The sequence below is a fragment of the Bos indicus genome, chromosome X (genome assembly GCF_029378745.1).
Source record: "Bos indicus isolate NIAB-ARS_2022 breed Sahiwal x Tharparkar chromosome X, NIAB-ARS_B.indTharparkar_mat_pri_1.0, whole genome shotgun sequence".
Classification (NCBI taxonomy): domain Eukaryota; kingdom Metazoa; phylum Chordata; class Mammalia; order Artiodactyla; family Bovidae; genus Bos; species Bos indicus.
In genome coordinates, this window is record NC_091789.1 from 79,791,640 (window position 1) to 79,812,229 (window position 20,590).

The following is a 20,590-nucleotide window of genomic DNA, read 5'->3' on the forward strand; positions in this document are numbered from 1 at the left end:
AACCCAGTCATTCCAGACCACTCTTAGTGTGAGAGAAAGAAAAAAAATCATTTTTAATTCAACGGAGATAATGTATTGCTGTGGGGATTTTGAGAAACCAAATTCAACCTAAGACATTTATTTTTCAGGGCATAAGTCACCAGAAAGGAGGAGTCTTAGAATGCAGATAGAGCCATAATTGTCAGTGAGAGAGAGATGTAAAATTTATCTTGCCTAAGATCAGGTTTCACATGTTGACAGTTATATTAGCATATACTGGTATATATTTCTCCACCTACAAATAGTCTAACCACTCCCCCAAATCATAAAAATCAGAGAGAACTAAACTGGACAGAGTATACTCCTTCCTGCTTCCAATCTCAAAACAGTTGTGTGATTTCCTGAGGATTCCGTTACTGGAGCTAGGGATAAAAGTTCATTTATACACACAACAACCTGTAAGTCCAGTTTCTGTTCTTCTCTCCTTCTGCCTTCCCCTTCCCCCACTTTGAACCAGGGTAGCCAAATTGAGGCGTGCTTTAAACAGCTTGAGGACTGATCTGAAAGAGGAAGAAGAATTTGTATACATTGGCTAGCATATTTCCCCTGCCCTCCTCTCCTCTTGAAAATAGCAACAACTCATCTTTTCAAAGAAGTTTGCCTAAAAGAGCAGGCATAGTGTGAATGGTGTTTACTTTCAGGACCTCCGGGGTATTCAAATTTACTGTACAGCTGACCAGCAATGATTAGCTTTCCAAGGGACTGATTGGATTTACTGAAGACCTGGAGCTTACTTCTGAGAGTGAATGCAAAAGACCCTAAATTGTCAACCTTGAAGTTAACAGGTAAGCAGATTCAATGTTTTTTTCAGTGCTAGAACCAGGCATTCTGCTGATGGTAGATTTTAGCAAATTCCCAGGAGTTTGAGGATAAATAATTTGCCTTGTCTGCTTTAAATCGGGCTGCTGGTATGATTCTTTCTGCTTTATTTATTAGACAGAGATTAAATAATCTAATCGGTCAGTCAACAAGTATTGCTCAGTGCTTCTGTTAGGGGTTCAACATGGCAAAATGCCGAGGGGACACTCCCCAAGCCTCCAGCACCTTTGCAATCAAGTGAAAAAAGTAAGGGATATTTTTAAATTCTTTATTAAGGGCTCAGTGGAGTTTCTCTAAACTGTAATAGCAGTTTCCTTTAACATACAAATAAAATATACAGTGATGGCTGAAGGTAAACCCACTAGTGAAGACTGATTTGGTATCTTCACAAGGTAGTTTCATATTCATTATCCTACTTGAATCTATCAATATTCTGCAGTTTAAACAGGTAAGTGTTCTTATTTCTGTTTTGCAAAAAAAATAAATTCAAAGGGGTTAAGAAATTTTCTGGAAACTTGCCACACAACTAGAATTGACAAGTTCTGACTAGAAACTGAAAATAGAAAGCTCTCACAATTATAAATGAATATAAGGAAATTAGATGATTTAGTAGCTTGGACATATCTGACTTATACCAGGTTTAAACAGGCCTACCGCTTCATATATTTTAATCAAAATCTTTGGCCAGGAGCATCCTTCTACTTAGAAGCAAAGAGTTGTTTTCAAAAGTAAACAAATGGGTTGGTGGATTCCATCTATAGCTAAAAAACAAAAACAAAAAAATAACCTGAATTCAGTGGTTCTGCCTTCCAATCCTCTGATTATTTTGAAATCTAGAAAAAGGATTTTTAAGGCTATTATTAAAAAAAAATGTAACTAAACTTAGAGTTGAGATTACATTGCATTTCAAATATGTTGGTGAAATTTGTTTCCAGATAATTTTAAATTTATAATCTCTACTACAACAAGATCAAGTTTATGGTATCTATTTAAATTATTCAGAAAACTTTCTGTTGCTGTTTTATTATTAATTGTTCAATCAGAACTAAAAGCAGTCTGTGTTTACACTGTAAGTAAACAACCTGAGGTACTATATTTATATCTATCCCTTTAATAAAAACTGTTCCCCAGGTCCCCATGATATTTAAATGATTATACTAGCGAATCCCTTCCTGCAAATGAAATAAATCAGCCCATGAACCCAAATAGAATGGTGAAGTGAAGAGAAGTGAGTTGTATCCAACTCTTTGCGACCCCATGGACTATAGAGTCCATGGAGTTCTCTAGGCCAGAATACTAGAATGGATAGCCTTTCCCTTCTCCAGGGGATCTTTCCAACCCAGGGATCAAACCCAGGTCTCCCACATTGGTAAAGAAACCCAGGCAGATTCTTTACCAGCTGAGCCACGAGGGAAGCAATAGAATGGTAGGTTAAAGAAAGTTTGCAGGTTGAGTCCAGTGCGAAGTCAGCATTTAGGTGAATTTGCCATACATCAACATGAATCAGCCATAGGTATACATGTGACCCCCACATCCTGAACCCCCCTCCCACCTCCTCCCTCATTCAGCCCTCTGGGTTGTCCCAGAGCACCGGCTTTGAGTGCCCTGCTTCATGCACTGAATTTGCACTGGTCATCTATTTTACATGTGGCAATGTACATGTTTCAGTGCTCTTCTCTCAAACCATCCCACCCTCACCTTCTGCCACTGAGTCCAAAAGTCTCTTCTTTACATCTGTGTCTCCTTCGCTGCCCTGCATGTAGGATTGTTGGTGCCGTCTTTCTAAATTCCATATATCTCCCCACCAACATGGTAATTCCCCAAAAGGCAGGGACTACATCTAACTTTACTTTGTGGTACATGTTATATTGAGCTTAATTGAAGATTGTTTAACTGAATTATAAGAGATTTGAGCTATTTTAATAAGAACATAAAAATAATGAAATAGATCAGAATAGCAGTCCATGCAGAGGTATTTAATAGAATGATAGGTTAAAGAAAGTTTGCAGGTTGAGTCCAGTGCGAATTCAGCATTTATGTTTCTTCCTAGCCCAGAATCATCAGTTTCATTTTCTACTATCTTTTCTCTCCTATCCTTAGTCAAGCTTTTGATTTTTTAGGAACTATTTGTCTAGGATAAAAGCAAAATTCTCCCATAGTGCTGAAAATTATAAATTTTCTTTTTCAGTACTACTTATTAATAATAAGAGATTAAAGGAACAGCACTGATCCTTAAGATATGTATTAAACCTTGTGGATTTGATGCCATGGAGCGTATCTATCATAATCTCCCCAGTAACACAGATAGCTCTGCATGGACCACTATATATATAGCAGTCCGGTTTTCCCAGCAGCATTTGTTAAAGAGACTATCTTTCCAACATTTTATAGTCTTGCCTTCTCTGTCATAGATTAATTGGCCATAAGTGTGTGGGCTTATTCATGGGTTTTCTGTCCTGATTCATTGATCTATATTTCTATTTTTGCATCAGTACCATACTGTTCTGATGCAGAAGTAATTGTGATTTTGGATAGGGAATTTTAAATCATTATAACTAGGCTCAAACACATCTTTATTAATCAATTACAATCAACCCATTTTTGACAACAAGAAGTGTTTGTTTATCCCTGTAGTATAAAAATCTGTGCTTCAGGATTTGACAAACTCTTGGAAAGCATTTTCTGTCTCCTGCTAGTTCTGAAGGTGTACTCCATGAAAAAAGTTGTCAAAATGGTTGAAGAAGTGGTAGTGGTTTGGCAAGAGGTCAGATGAATATGGTCGATGAGGCAAAACTTTGTAGCCCAATTCATTCAACTTTTGAAGTGTTGGTTGTGCAAAGTGTGGTTGAGCATTGTCATGGAGGAGAATTGGGCCCTTTCTGTTAACCAATGCCAACTGAAGACACTGCAGTTTTTGCTGTATCTCATCAATTTGCTGAGCATACTTCTCAGGTGTAATGGTTTTTCTGGGATTCAGAAAGCTGTAGTGGGTCAGACTGGCAGCATACCACCAAACAGTGACCATGACCTTTTTTGGTGCAAGTTTGACTTTGGAAGGGGCTTCCCTGGTAGCTCAGATGATACAGAATCTGCCTGCAATGCAGGATACCTGGATTCTATCCCTGGGTTGGGAAGACCCCTGGAGAAGGAAATGGCTACCTACTCCAGTATTCTTCGCTGGGGAATTCCATGGACAGAGGAGCCTAAAAACTAACACTTTCACTACTTTTCATTTGGCTTTGGGAAGTGCTTTGGAGCTTCTTCTCGATCCAACCACTGAGCTGGTTGTCACCAGTTGTATAAAATCCACTTTTCATCACATGTCACAATCTGATCAAGAAATGGCTCCTTGTTGCATAAGAGAAGATGAAACTTAATAACGAAGATTTTTTTATTTTCAGTCAGTTCATGAGGCATCCACTTACTGAGCTTTTTCACCTTTCCAATTTGCTTCAAATGCTGAGTAACCATAGAATGGTCAATGTTGAGTTCTTCAGCAACATAGGGTATAGTTGTAAGAGGATCAGCTTCAGTGACTGCTTTAAGTTGGTCATTTTCAACTTCTAATGGCCGGCCACTAAGCTCCTCATCTTCAAGGATCTCATCTCCTTTCCAAAGCTTCTTTAACAACCACTGAACTATATGTTCATTAGCAGTTCCTGGGCCAAATGCATTGTTGATGTTCCAAGTTGTTTCCACTGCTTACAACCCATTTTGAACTGGAATAAGAGAATCACTCAAATTTGATTTTTTTCTAACTTCATTTCCATAGTCTAAAATAAAGATAAAATAAGCAGAAGGTAATGTCATTAGCAAAAAAAAAAAAAAAAAACGTAAATTGAGAAGTGCACATTAAAAATGATGTATAACGTAGCCACATTTATTTAAGAATGTATTCCAATATCAAACAGCAAACTTCAACAATACAAAAACTGCAATTACTTTTTCACCAACGTATATAGTGTAGTCTGAAGTCAAGGAGCCTGATTTCTCCAGCTCTGTTTTTCTTTCTCAAAATTGCTTCGACTATTCGTGATCTTTTGTGTCTCCATGCAATTTTAGATTTTTTGTTCTAGTTCTGTGATAAATTCCATTGGTATTTTGATAGGGATTGCATTGAATCTGTAGATTGCCTTGGGTAGTGTAGTCATTTTGATAGTATTGATTCTTCTAATCCACAAACATGGTATATCTTCCCACTGGTTTATGTCTTCTTCAATTTCTTTCATTAGCATCTTATAGTTTTAAGAGTACAGGTCTTTTGTATCTTTAGTTATGTTTATTCCTAGATATCTTATTGGTTTTGATGTGATGGTAAATGGAATTGTTTCTTGAATTTCTCTTTCTGATCTTTCATTGTTAGTGCATAGAGATGCAATAGATTTCTGTGTATTAATTTTGTAACCTGCAGCTTAACCAAGTTCATTGATGAGTTCTAGTAATTTTCTGGTAGCATCTTTAGGATCTTTCACCTAAAGTATCATGTCATCTGCAAACAGTGACGGTTTTATTTCTTCTTTTCCAATATGGATTCCCTTTACTTTTTTTTCTTCTCTGATTGCTATAACCTATGACTTTCAAAACTATGTTAAACAAAAGTGGCAAGAGTGGACATCCTTGTCTTGTTCCTGATCTTAGAGGGAATGTTTTCAGATTTTCACCATTGAGTATGATGCTAGCTGCAAGTTTATCTTATATGGCCTTTATTATTTTGAGGTGTTTTCGCTCTTTGCCCACTTTCTGGAGAGTTTTTTTTTTTTTTTAATCATAAATAGGTGCTGAATTTTGTCAAAAGATTTTTCTGCATCTGCATAAAAATCTGCATAAAAATCATCATATGATTTTTATTCTTCAGTTTGTTGATGTGGTGTATCACATTGATTGATGTTTGGATACTGAAAAATCCTTCCATCCCTAGGATGAATCCCACTTGATCATTGTGTATGATCTTTTTAATGTATTGTTGTATATGGATTGCTAAGTATTTTGTTGAGGATTTTTGCCTCTCTATGTTCATCAGTGATATTGGACTGTAATTTTCTTCATTTGTCATATCTTTGTCTGGTTTTGGTATCAGGGTGATGGTGGCCTCATAAAATGAGTTAAGAAGTTTTTTTTCCTCTGCAATTTTTGGAACAGATTCAACAGAATAGATGTTAACTCTTCTCTAAATGTATCATAAAATTTCCTGTGACACTGTCAGGTCCTGGACTTTCATTTGTTGGGAGGTTTTCAATCACACTTTCAATTTCAGTGCTTATGATTTATCTGTTAATATTTTCTATTTCTTCTTGGTTCAGTCTTGTACCTTTCTAAGCATTTGTCCACTTCTTCCAGGTTGTCCTTTTTTTTTGGTCTACATTTGCTCATAGTATTGGTACTGTGATCTTGGTATTTCTGTAGTGTCAGTTGCAACTTCTTTTTCATTTCTGATTTTATTGATTTGGGTCCTCTCCCTTTTTCTCTTGATGAGTCTGGCTAAAGGTTTACGTATTTTGTTTATCTTTTCAAAGAACCAGCCTTTATTTTCATTGATCTTTGCAGTTTTTTGCTTTGCCTCTATTTCATTTGTTTCTGCTGGATATTTATGACTTCTCTCCTGTTAACTTTGGGTTTTGTTCTTTTTTCTCTAGTTCTTTTAGGTATAAGGTTAGGTTGTTTATTTGAGTTTTTCTTTTTTTGTTACTTGAGGAAAGATTGTAGTGTTATAAACTTCCCTCTTAGAACTGCTTTTGCTGCACCCCATATGTTTTGGACTTGTGCTTTCATGTTCATTTGTCAGTAGGTTTTGTTTGTTTGTTTTTTTTTTTGTTTTGTTTTGTTTTGTTTAACTTCCTCTTTGATTTCTTCAGTGATCCATTGGTTGTTTAGTAGTTTAGTGTTTAGCCACCACATGTTTGTGTTTTTATGGGTTTCTTTTTCTTGTAGTTCATTTCTAAACTCATAGTGTTGTGATCAGAGAAGATGCTTGATATGATTTCAATTTTATTAAATTTATCAAGGCTAGTTTTGTGGCCCAGCATGTAGGCAATCCTAGATAATGTTTTGTGGGCACTTGAAAGGAGTGTGTAGTCTGCTGCTTTTGGATGGAATGCTCTATAAATATCAGTTAAGTCCAAGTCATCTGAAGTGTCATTTAAGGCCAATGTTTCCTTATTAATTTTCTGTTGAAAGGATTAAAATATTTAAGAGTAATATTTAAGAAGTATTTCTGTGAAAATGCTATTTACCTTTTCTCTACATATTACTTCCATTAAGTCCATTGATTCCTAGGATCAAATGCTGAGAATCAAAATAATTTTTTACACTGATTTCTGAATGTAACACAATATTCTACTACTCTGTTATCAAGCCATTTGTCCAAACACAGATTTAGTTATAATACAAATGATGTTCCAGAAAATATAAGTAGGTATAGTGCATGTATCTCTCCCTAAAATACAAAGACCTAAAGTCATTTTTATCCCTCATACCAATGATATTTATGTTTCAGGCTACATGGTTACCAAGCATGGTATGATTTGAGAGCCAGTAAGAAACAGCTTCCCCTGTTCAATCAGGTGTGAGAAAATTCCTGGAAGTTAGGTTCCTATTAATCAATCCTATAAAAGAGATTCTTGAATCAGATTGTCAATTTGTTTATTTGTATTGAAGAAATACAACTGTCAATAAGTATGGTAGACTCATAGCTGGTAGTGGCACGTCTTCATTCTTATAGAAAAAGCAACAAAGGAAGCCAATTAACCTGATTAGATAAATCCAGACATCTTAGGTCAATTAATTCATGTTACAATACTGGTGCTAAAACACTGTCAACTGACAATTACTTTTGCCTTTGACTGAGAATTCTTCATGGGTTGGTAGGGAAGACCACCGTTTAAACATAAGTTGTAAACCACAAAACTCTTGTATCCTACTTCTTCTTTCCAGCCCATCCCACTTCATCCCATCATGATCCCTCTTTTCTTTGTGCCTTCCAAGCTTTTCTTCTTTATTTAGGGGGTAGACATATGAGACAGGAGCTTCCTAGGTGGTAAAGAACCCACCTGTCAATGCAGGTTAGATGTAAGAGATGCAGATTTGATCCCTGGATAGGGAAAATCCCCTGGAGGGGGGAACAGCTACCCATCCCAATATTCTTGCCTGGAGTATCCCATAGACAGAGGAGTTCAGCAGGCTGCAGTCCATGGTGTCGCACAGAGTCAGACATGACTGAAGCGACTTAGCACACACATGCACACATTTGAGAGAAAAGAGAAAGAAAAATCTTTACATGTTTGGAAAATATAGGTTAAGGAGGGGCCTTGGCAGAAATAGGGGAAACAAGGCAAAATAGAAGAGTAAACATAAACCCTTTAGCACTTAAATACAGAGTTGGTTTTCTTTTTGAAGAATAAAATGCCATTATCTTATTTAGAGTGTTTGTGGAATCATATCACAGACATTTGAGCTCCTACTTAAGTGTCACTAATGAAAGAGGAAAGGGGACTGAGATCTAGACTTAGAGTTCTCTGGCACATCAGGCTTTGATTTACTTTTCATCAATCTCTTTACTCTAAAAAGGAACGGAAAATCCAGTTTGGAATGACATTTTGAGATGACTGACATATCTATTTCAGATTAATAGCCTTTATTTTTACATAGGGCTGTCTGTGTTGTCATGGGTTCTACATGATAAGTGGAATTAAGTTAGCAGTAACAATACTCAAACACCTCTGACACATCTTGTTTACTTATTCCAAAGTTTCTAAGAAGTTCAGGCCTTACAAAATATTAAAAGCTTCTTTTCATTCTGAATCGGTTTACCCAGTTCGGGTAAACATTTGGTTTATGAAATTGAATTCTTGTTTGTGACAAAGTCCTTCCATAAAAAGCAATCTCTTAAAGAACAATTATCTTGCTTCCAAAATCCAGGCATCTAAAATACCAAGAAGTTAGAGGCAGGCCTTGGAGCCAGGTCTGAGGAATGACCTCAGAACTTAGGAGGATTTCAGATTGCTAGTAATTAGATAGGGACTCATACAGGTATCCCTGAAAGGTCAGCCCTCTAGTTAGTGCTTTACAAAAAGTTCAAAAGTATGTAAGCTGTCTGTAACATATTTTGACCATCTAGACTAAGAGTAGAAATATCCTCCCACTGTCCTCTCTCACACACACTCATGCACTCCTCAAGATTTCTATTGCCATTTTGTGACTCATATTTCCCCTGAGGTCTGCTCTTATGCATTGCTTCATTCTGGTCATACAAGATAAAATATTTGTATCATGGTACTATGCCTCCCTGGTGGCTCAGTTGGTAAAGCGTCTGCCTGCAATGCAGGAGACCTGGGTTCGATCCCTGGGTTGGGAAGATCCCCTGGAGAAGGAAATGATGACCCACTCCAGTACTCTTGCCTGGAAAATTCCATGGACAGAGGAGCCTGGTAGGCTACAGTCCATGGGGTTGCAAAGAGTTGGACACAACTGAGTGACTTCACTATGCAGAGGACACATAGTGACATTAACTTTGAATGTCATAGTCTGACTTCCATTTGGACTTGACAGTGTCCTGTATTTGGAACCCAACTGTTTGACAATAGAGTGACCTGATTTGATGAACGTGATGATCTCTTCTTAAGAATGAATTTACTGGAGAAGAGAGGTCATAGAACTGTCAGCAATGTAGTATCAATTCCTCCTGTAATTTTTAATACTAGTGAGAATGCTACTAAGCATATCCCTGGAAATGCCAAGGAAAATACTACTTATTGTAATAATAAAGTGACAGTAATGATGGGGGAGGGGGTCTTTCTACTTTCCTCCTCAAGATCTTTTACTCTCATGGAGGAAAGCCACTGGGATCATTAGTACAATCCTGGTCATTTATAGATTAAAACTCCGTGGGGGATGTGTAGCTTTGCTCCAGTTAATCAATAACCAATCATTTAATAAACATTTTTCTATGTGCAAAATGTTGTAGCAGGTTAGGCTTTGGGTTCACAGAGCTTAGGGGAAAAAAAGGCTGGACTTTCTCCTGCTCTAGGGGGGTTCACAATCTACCTAGGGAGACAAGTTTCCTACACACTAAAAGATACAATACAAAGCAATAGAATACTGGTTGTCATGCTATTGGTACAGACAATAAACATAATACAAGTTCAAAAAGGAGAAACTTTGAGTGTAGGATGCAACAGTCAAAGTAGGTGTCAGGAAGTGAAACCTGAGCTAAGTCTGATGTGAGTAGGAAAGAAAATCATCAAAATTTACATTCATATAGTGTTTTACAGTTTACAAAACACTCTTATTTATTGATCCTATTATTCATTCATGTATTTATTCAACAAACACCTTCTATATCAAAAGGTGAATAAAACATTGTCCTGATAATTAACTTGTTGGGGGGAATCCCTTCACAATGTAAACATATATCAGATCATCACATTGTACACTTTAAATATGTAATTTTATTTGTCAAATATACCTCAATAAAGTTGAAGGGGAAGCATTGTCCTTCACCTTCCTGAGCTCAGCTTTAAAATGATGAATAGCACAACTAAAGTTTTTCATTTGTCAATAATAGGATACATGGAGAATAGGAAAGACGGTATTGGGGAGCTGGCCAAATAAAAGCATGGACCATTGAGCTGTACCTTCATGCAAACTAAGTTTCCTGCATGTTTTCACTACTCAGCAGAAGTCGAGGAAGTATCTGTCTTAGAAGCCGAGCCCTGAGTCTCCCCACTTCCCCTTCTGCTTTCGCCTCATCACCCCACCCCTGCTGGCAGTCCTCCAACATATTCAGACAATCTGGTGCATGCTTTTGCTAGAAAGGTAAAGAAAGTCTTGGGGAGGCAGTCGACTAAATAGAATCATAAAACTACGTCCAAATGCTGATTTAATCTTTCAGTCTCTCTTGTTGACTGAATTATGTGTTACCCAGAACTTATGGTCAGACACAGCTTTGGATCTTTGGATTCTCAACAATCTCTGTCCTCAGCCACTTTGAACTCTCCTACAGCCCCATCACACCACTTTAGCTGTGTTTTTGTTTTGTTTTTTTTTTTTTTTTAAGCTCTGCCTTCTATTTCTTCCCAAATGTGTGGATACAACTGTGCTACCACTTTTCCTTTCTTCTCTACTAATTCATACACGTGGACATGGATGTGGGTTGGGGAGAGGGAGGGTGGGTGAGTCGTGATACCCTACACTCTGATTTTTCAAATTTCTTTTTAAAAGACTCTATCATTCTAAAAGAGTATACATTTCACTTCCACTTTACACCATTATCTAGATTCCTGCACAATAGCACCTATGTTTCCACACTAAAAACATGCTCCCCCCAGGACACTCACCCTGGAGAGTCAAATTACTCAAAATCTCCTGTACCACACACTTACTCTTCGAAAGTTGCTCAACTAGGAGAGGAAGAGAGAAAAAATGGATAAAACAGACTCATGGCCATTAATGGGCTTACTGTCTAGGTGGGTATGACAGACATGTAAGCAAAAAGAGTAATTAAATCACTGTAATAAATGGAATAATAAAGCCATGAGAAAAGGAGTATTTGTAGAGAATGACCGCTTATTTTACTCTTGAACTATAAGTAGAAATTTGCCAAGTTCACCTCTTTGACTATGTAAAGGGTAAAAGACGCATAGTTCAGGTATCTTCAAGTAGCCCAGACATGATGCTATCAGGATTCTGAACTACATTGGTGGAAGAAAGAGGGTCAGGGGATACTGCAGAATAAGAATTAACAAAACTCAGAGTTTACATATGAGGGGAGAAGTCAGGGTTGGTTGGGGTCAAATATGACTACCAGATTCTGTGCTTGAGTGACTGAAAGACTATTAGGTCAATGGGACAAAAACAGAAAAGTTAGTTGGAGAATTTGACTTGGGAAGGAAGATGATATTTGTCTTTAAACATGTCAAAACTGAGGTAAACATATGAAGTCCAAGAAGAATAACATAATAGGTAGACGAAAATGAGAGACTAAAGTTCAGGTTTGTGGCTGAGACAGAAATTTGAATCATCTATTAATACATAAGTGATCTTTTTGAGCCATGTAAATTGGTAGATTCTCCAAGGGAAAGAGAGAAGCACAGAACAAAGCACCAAAATTTGTGTTTCACAGATCTTGGCTACACCGATTGCCACAATTGGCTATCTGAAAACTCTGTCACTGATGAAGTGAGACAAAAATAAAATAAAATAATAAAAAAAAAGAATTTCCAGAGGAAAAAAAATAATAATAAAAAAAAAGAAAGAAAGAGTGGCTATTGGGGCAGCACTGAGGTAGCAGAACTAGGCTGGTGGTTGCAATACCTGGGTTCTAGTCCCAGCCCTGTCCCTAGCTATGTGCTGTTGAGCAAGTCATCAGTCCATTGAAACTGGATATCTCATTGTTCCTATACCAGTTCTCCTTGTTGTTGTTTAGTCACTAAGTCTGATTCTTTGTGATCCCATGGACTGTAGCCCACCATGTTCCTCTGTCCATGGAATTTTCCAGGCAAGAATACTGGAGTGGGTTGCTATTTCCTACTGTAAGGGATCTTCCCCACCCAGAGGTCAAACCTGCATCTCAAACCCACATCTCCTGCATTGGCAGGCAGATTCTTTACCACTGAGCCACCAAGGAAGCCCTATACCAGTCCTTAAATCTCAGTTAAATCTTTGCACCCCTTGGTTCCTCCCTTTTTTCCTAATCTGTTAAACTTCTTCATTGTTTCACTTTTTACTACTCTTTTTGTAGCATTTTCAACTTTCTTATCCCATTGTCCTTCCACAGCACTTGCTCTATGATCCCAACCTTATATCAATTTAAGCATTTGCATTTTTTTTTCTCTTACACACAGGTTTTTCAACACTCCTAAAACAAATGGCACAATTTTGCAGCTGGGTCCACTAAAAATTCATACTCTCCAACCTCAACTGGGCCTTCAATTTCTTCTTGGTCATATTTCCCTCCCAATCCCCAGAGTCACCATTCAAACCTTCACCAATTTTCAAAAGACCTGAACCCAAGTTTAGTCCTCTTTTTCTCAACAGACAACATTGTTTCTTATTTCACCAAGAAAGTTAAGCCTCTCAGGGATAAGCAATCTCTATCTTTGTTTCTCCACTTCCACTTTCCCTTGCTGTTGCTATTTTAGTTGCTAGGCTGTGTTCAACTCTTTGTAACCCCATATACTGTAGCCCACCAGGCTCCTCTGTCCATGGAATTCTCCAGGCAAGAGCACTGGAGTGGGTCCACATCCAGGGGATCTTCCAACCCAGGGATTGAACCCACATCTCCTGCTTGGCAGATGGATTCTTTACCACCGAGCCACCTGAGATTCCCTCCACTTTCCATTACCTGTTAGTATTTTTTTCTTCCCCTGCACATTCTAGTAGTTTTCCATTCCCTAAAGGATAAACTTTAATTCTCTAAAACAGTATACTAGACCACTGTGATCTAGTTTCTGCATTTTTTGCCAACCTATTTTCTTATGTTTAAACTCAATAGTGCAAACATACACAGATACATACACCTAAATAGGCACATCTGCACACATATACAACCTTCATCTTATATTTCATCCCTGTCATACTGCTAGCTATTCCCTAAACATGCCATGCTATTTCACATCTCCAAATCTTTGCTCATTCTACCTTCTGTGCTCTACTGTGCTTAGTCACTCAATTATGTCCAACTTTTTGTGACCCCATGGACTGTAGCCCTCCAGCGTCCTCTGTCCATGGGGATTCTCCAGATAAGAATACTGGTCTGGGTTGCCATACCCTCCTCCAAGGGATCTTCCCTATGGATCGAACCTATGGATCAAACCCAGGTCTCCCTCACTGCAGGTGAATTCTTTACCATCTGAGCCACCAGGGAAGCCCAAGAATACTGGAATGGGTAGCCTTTCCCTTCACTGGAGGATCTTCCTGACCCAGGAATCGAACCAGAGTCTCCTGAATTGCAGGCAGACCTTTACCAGCTAAGCTACCAGGGAAGCCCATTCTACCTTCTACCCTTGCCTAGAATGCTCTTCTCCACCTATCATACCCCTCTATCTTTTGTAAAGCTTTTACTAACATATGCAAACCATTCTTTGTGTTCTTTATATACTTCTATTGCAGCAACTGTAATTGTGCAGTAAATGAATTTTTTAACATATCTATGCCTTATTCTAGTAGAGTGTAAGCCTTCATGGGCAGGCAGGGTCTGTGTCTTATTTTCCAAAGGATTGACACATAGTAAGTAGCTAATTGCTGTTGCTGTTGCTAAGTCGCTTCAGTCGTGTTCGACTCTGTGTGACTCCATAGACGGCAGCCCACCAGGCTCCCCCGTCCCTGGGATTCTCCAGGCAAGAACACTGGAGTGGGTTGCCATTTCCTCTCCAATGCATGAAAGTGAAAAGTGAAAGTGATGTTGCTCAGTCGTGTCTGACTCTTAGCGACCCCATGGACTGCAGCCTACCAGGCTCCTCCGTCCATGGGATTTTCCAGGCTAATACATCCCTTTTAATATAATAAACATATCACAGTAGTACCGAAGATTAGGAAATTTTTTATAGAGGGAGTGATGTAAGAGATGGTCTTAAAAGTGGTCAGAATTATATCAAATAACAATGAAGGAAAAGAACGTTTCAGATGGCAAAATGGCCTGAGCAAAAGACTAAGTAAAGGATGGAGCTATTCATAAGACCACAGTTCTATTATGTATATAGTAAACCATATAAAATGACTCTATAAAGTTAAGATAGAATATTATTGTAGTCTTGAATGGTGCTTCAAGCTTAATAAGTCATCAGAGAACTCTGAAACGGATGTGAAATGATTATAACTGTGCTTTAAGATGAATAATTTGTTATAAGTGATAAAGACCAACTAAACAGAAGAGAAATAAGAAAATTAAAAGGAAAGTTGTAATTTCTAGCATTCAGTAAACAGTTCTCCCATATTATAACCAAAGAGAGAGCAAAGTAATGGATCAGTCCTGGGCTTTTGTGCAGTCCTCTCCACAACAGTTTGTTAAATTGTCATGATTTATACCAGTATACGGGGCTTCCCTGGTGGCTCAGATGGTAAAGAATCTGCCTGGAATGCAGGAGAGCCGGGTTCAATCCCTGGGTCAGGAAGATCCCCTGGGGAAGGGAATGGCTACCGACCCCAGTGTTCTTGCCTCAAGAATTCCACGGACAGAGGAGCTTGGTGGACCCCAGTCCATGGGGTCATGAAGAGTCAGACACGACTTAGTGATTAGCACTCTCACTTTCATACCAATACACAAGTTTATCTTATGTCATTGTTTAGTAACAGGCCTTGTGGAATTTGAAACTTAATAGTGTGGTGTAATGAAAATAGCCTTGGACTGTGAGCCAGTGGTTCTGCCACTAATTTTGTGAGTTACTTTCAATAATCATTTTATCTTTCTGGGTCATGAAGTGGGATGGATTAGATGTTTTCTAAGTGCTCTTCTGTATCTAATATTCCATCAAAATAGGTCATTCAACAAAGAGAGACTGTATAGCCACTTCTGGAAGTTTCCTTCAGGAATAGCTTTGTATAAGAATTGTTTTCAGTATTCTGATACATACTTCCTTTTTATTTATCTGACACATACCTCCTTGTTCACAGTGACCTGATTCAGCTAACAGTTATATGGGAACATAGCCTTCATCCCTTCTCATAGAACTTGCTCTGTGATCATGTCTAGTCTTTAATCTTCATGAAAGCCTGACCACCAGGACACTACTAGGTTATTCTTTGTTCTGCCATTTCTTGCTGTAGAGTGCCAAAGTGTGCACTGGTAGAATTTTTCAAATAATTGAATATACCTTAAAGAAGTAAATTTGACATTAAGCTAGCAGATTTATAGTAAGAGAAAGAACTCTGAGAAGTAATTTAGTACAATTTAGTGGGATAAAATTTATGCTTTCTCCTGTAAGCAACCAGGAGATTCTAAGGAGATAGAAGGCATGATCAAGGTGGTGGTCACCCAGAATTACCTCTTCACTGCTGATTAATGAACAAGTTGAAGCTTGCTTTCCACACTTATGCCTAGTTCATTCTCTTTTTTTATCTTGCTTTCTTTTCTTTTTTCTATTTCTTTCTTCCCTCCCCTTCCTTCCTTATTTTCTTTCTTTCTAGCTTTACTTGCAACAATACAGTACATTTCCTAACTGGTATTTAACAAACTACTCAAACTTACAGAGTGTTAACCTTAGTTACATTTCCCAACTCATTTGATTTTTCAGAGTTATTAACAATTTTACCCCAACCCACTAGTTGAAAACATCTGCACAAAATAATGATGCTTTCTTTAACGGCATTATGTGCCTTTAACAGCTTCTTTCAACACTATAAAATCCTTACTTCATCTCAAAACTTTCATCTGAATTCCCAGATTTTGCTATAATTTATCCAGGAGACCTCATCTGGACTCATAGCAAAGATTTCTGACAATGCCATTCTGTTGGAGCACTTATATGCAGACTACAGTGATTCACTCCCACCTTACCAGAAAAAAAGATATGTTTTACATGAAATGAACATCCTTCTGAAGAACTTTAACCAATCTTCATCATGTTTCTATATACAAATCTATACTTCCAATTGCTGTCACTCTTTTCAGATTTATCTAGCTTAGCTTTGAACCACATTTTTCTCCCTAGAAAATCTCCCCTAGACATTTTTTCTTTGGTAAGCAGAATTCAAAGATAGATCTCAGGATTCTTACCCATTTGTGTACAAACTTGATATAATCTCCTCCTCTTTAATATATGTAGGACCTGTGAATAGGATATTTTATTCCTGTATTAGAGTACAATCCATTGGTTTTCAGTTAACCAAACTGGAGATTATCCTGGGTTGGACTACTTAATTAGGTGAGCCCTATATCAAGTGAAAAGTTGGTAAGTTCGAGAAAGAAGTCAGAAAGATTTAAAGAGATTTCTTTTCCGATGGCCTGGAAGAAAACAAACATCCATGTTGTGAGAGAAGTGGTTCAAGAGCCTAAGAATGCCCTTCAAGAACTGAGAGTGGTTCCTGGCCAATAAGAAAGACAGTGAGAAAACAGGACCTCAATAGCAAGGAATGAATTCTGCCAATAACCAGTGATCTTGGAAGAGAACGCTTAGCCTCAAATGAGATCTCAATTCTGGCTGAAAACTTGATTGCAGCCCTATGATACCCTAAGCAGAGGACCCAGCTAACTTGTATCTGAGCTCCTGATCCACAGAAACAATGAGGAAATAAGTTGGTGTTGTTTCAAGTTTGTGATAATTTGTTAAACCAATAGAAAAATAATATACTTTTATTCATTCTTTTTCTCTTTTTACTGATGATGACTACCAAAGTGGAGATCAAGAAGTCTGATTAAAACCTTTATTTTGGTTCTAAACTCAACACTGTATTGAAAATATTTTCTCCAAGGTCTGCAAGGCTTCCTAAGTACCAAATGCAATTGCTATTTTATGAACTTCATTCTCTTTGGTCTTTTGGAAATATTTTTAATAAATGACCATATTATTTCTTAAAATTGCCCTTTTGACTTGTTTTATTCTTTGGATCTCTCCCCTCCTTTACTATCTTCACTTTACAGATGAGAAAACTGAGTATTACTGAGGTTAAGTAAATTGCCAAAGTTCAAACAGTAAGTGGAGAAACTATGATTCAAACTCAGATCTATACTGGCTCAAAAGCCTTTATGTTTTCCCCATTGTATCCACATTGACCTTGTCTCAGTAGAAAATTAAGCTGAGTTTTTCTCCTTTTTTAAAAAAGATGTGTTTTTGCATAATGAAAAAATCTTTATTGATAAAACAGAGAACTTACTATAAGTAAAATATGACATAGAATAAAACCAAAATTAATCTCAAAGTGAAATACAGGGGTGATGGGTCCATCAGGGAGGGCAGAGTCATTTGGCTTCATCCATCACCAAGTCCTTCTACTCCATATAAGGTGATTTTTAAATTGTCTCTGTAACCACTCAGTATGTCTGAATTCAGGGAGCCTGACTCCTCCAGTGCCATTTCTCTTTCTCAAGACCCCTTTCCTATTGAGGGTCTTTTGTGTCTTCAGACAAATTTTAAGATTTTGTTCTAGTTCTCTGTAAAGTGCGATTGGTAATTTGACAGAGAGTGCATTGAATCTGTAGATTGCTTTGGGTACTATAGCAATTTTCACCATATTGACTCTTCCATTCTAAGAACATGGTATATCTATCCATCTTTTTGTAAAGTTGTCTTTTATTTCTTTCATCAGTACCTTATAGTTTTCTAGTATAGGTATTTTGGTTCCTTAAGTAGGTTGATTACTAGGTATTTTATTCTTTTTGTTGCAATGGTAAATGGGAGAGTTTCCTTAATTTCTCTTTCTGATATTTTGTTGTTAGTATATAGGAATTCAAGGGATTTCTGTGTATTAATTTTGTATCCAGAACTTTACCAAATTCACTGATTAGCTCTAGTAATTTACTGGTGGCCTCTTTAGTATTTTCTATGTATAATATCATGTAACCTGCAAACAGTGAGAGTTTCACTTCTTTTCCAATTTGGATTCCTTTTTTTCTTTTTCTTCAATCATTGTCATGCCTAGGACTTCCAAAACTATGTAGATAAAAGTGGCAAGAGTGGACATCCATATCTTGTTCCTGATCGTAGAGGAAATGCTTTAATTTTTTCACCATTGAGAATGATGCTTGCTGTTTTATGTTGAAGTATGTTCCCTCTATGCCCACTTGCTGAAGAGTTTTATCATACATCATTGTTGAATTTTGCCAAAAATTATTTTCTTACATCTGTTGAAAAGGTCATGTTTTTATTTATATATTTTATTGAAGAAACTGAGCTATGAGGGGATCCCCAAAGTATAGTTGGCTTACAATATTTCAGGTGCACTACAAGGTGATTCACTTATACATATACACATATATTATCTTTCAGATTATTTTCCATCATAGGTTATTGCAAGATATCGACTATAATTCCCTATGCTATACAGAAAACCTTTGTTGTCTATTGCCTATCTATTTTTAAATTAATTATTTTAACTAGAGAATGATTACTTTACAACATTGTCATGGTTTTTGCCATACATCAATACAAATCTGCCATAGGTATACATGTGTTGCCCCCATCCTGAATCCCCCTCCTACCTCATTCCCCACCCTATCTCTCTATGTTGTCCCAGAGCACTGACTTTGGGTACCCTGCTTCATGCATCAAACTCACATTGGTCATCTATTTTACATATGGCAATGTATATGTTTCATGAGAAAACTTGCATTCTGTTTATATTAAGTCAAATACATGGAATCAAAATGTTATAAATTTTTTAGTTAGGCAAAAATTCATGTTTCTAAAATATGTATATTATTGCTGCTGTTCAGTCATCAAGTTGTGTCTGACTCTTAGCGACTCCATGCTTTTGGAGTTCTCACAGCAAATATACTGGGGTAACGGTTTGCCATTCCCTCCTCCAGTGGATCACATATTGTCAGAACTTTCCACTATGACCTGCACAGCTTGGATATCCCTGCATGGCATGGCTCATAGCTTCATTGAGTTATGCAAGCCCCTTCACCACAACAAGGCAGTGATCTATGAAGAGGGATCACATATATTATACACACACACTATATATATATATATATATATATACACACACACACACACACACACACAAAAGCTTTTCTACTACACTTGATGAAGACTTGAAAAAGAGCATCAAAAAAAAAAAAGATGGAGAAATTAGAAAACATAAACAAGATAAAATGTGAGAGCTGAATATGAAATAGAAAAAATTAAGCAAACTTGATAAAAGTAAAAGATCATCATATAACCCAGTTGTTTTAAAACAAGGGATGACCCAGAGGGATGGTACGGGGAGGGAGATGGGAGGAGGGTTCAGGATGGGGAACACGTGTATACCTGGGGCGGATTCATGTTAATATATGGCAAAACCAATACAATATTGTAAAGTTAAAAAATAAAATAAAACAAGGCTGCTCATTAGAAAAACATATGGAGCTTTGAAGAAACAAAAATACCTAAGCATTTGTATTTTTAAAAAAAATTCCAAGATAATTCTATTATGCATCTAGATTTTTTTAAGTGATTACAGGTTTTTCTATTAAATGATAGTTTTGGTGATATTGTTGTTGTTGTTCAGTTGCTCAGTCATGTCCAATTCTTTGCAACCCCATGGACTGCAGCCCGCCAGTCTTTGGTGATATAAAATTCTATTATTTTCTGTTGACCAATCATGATACAACGGTATTAAAATGAATACTAGTTACATAATCACAATAGTAAAAGATGTTTATCAGTTTTCACAATCAATAGCCAGACAAAAAATAAAAGATAATTACAATTGCAAGCTATAATGAAAACATGATTAACCTAACAATATAAAATAATTGCATACAATTTGGGTGGTTAAATAGAGTGATGAGGTAAGTGGAAGTGTACATGCACATGTTTTCATATACCTAGCTGGTCTATGTCTTTTGGTTGGTGCATTTAATCCATTTACAGTTAAGGTAATTATTGATATGTATGATCCTATTACCATTTCCCTAATTGTTTTGGGTTTATTTTCTGTAAGTCTTTTCCTTCTCTTGTTTCCTGCCTAGAGAAGTTCCTTTAGCATTTGTTGTAAAGCTAATCTGATGGTGCTAAATTCTCCTTTGCTGGTCTGGAAAGCTTTGATTTCTCCATCAAATCTGAATGAGAGTCTTGCAGGGTAGAGTATTCTTGGT

At 37.1% G+C, this 20,590-nt stretch overlaps 1 protein-coding gene and 1 non-coding gene across 7 annotated transcripts in view; both read left to right on the plus strand.

Moving 5' to 3' along the window:
* Positions 1 to 347: 347 nt before the first annotated feature.
* CYSLTR1 (cysteinyl leukotriene receptor 1) overlaps positions 348 to 20,590 on the plus strand; it is a 57,984-nt gene continuing 37,741 nt past the window's right edge. For 3 of the 6 annotated variants that reach the window (XM_070785226.1, XM_070785225.1, XM_070785223.1), the window contains exon 1: positions 481 to 824. The gene's annotated coding sequence lies outside the window, so the exon portion shown is untranslated. Of the gene's footprint in view, positions 438 to 478; positions 825 to 20,590 lie in introns of those variants that run through there. The other 3 variants (XM_070785229.1, XM_070785227.1, XM_070785224.1) reach the window with 2 other exon arrangements.
* TRNAC-GCA (transfer RNA cysteine (anticodon GCA)) lies at positions 9,137 to 9,208 on the plus strand. Its single transcript has one exon. It is a non-coding gene; the product is annotated as a tRNA-Cys (tRNA).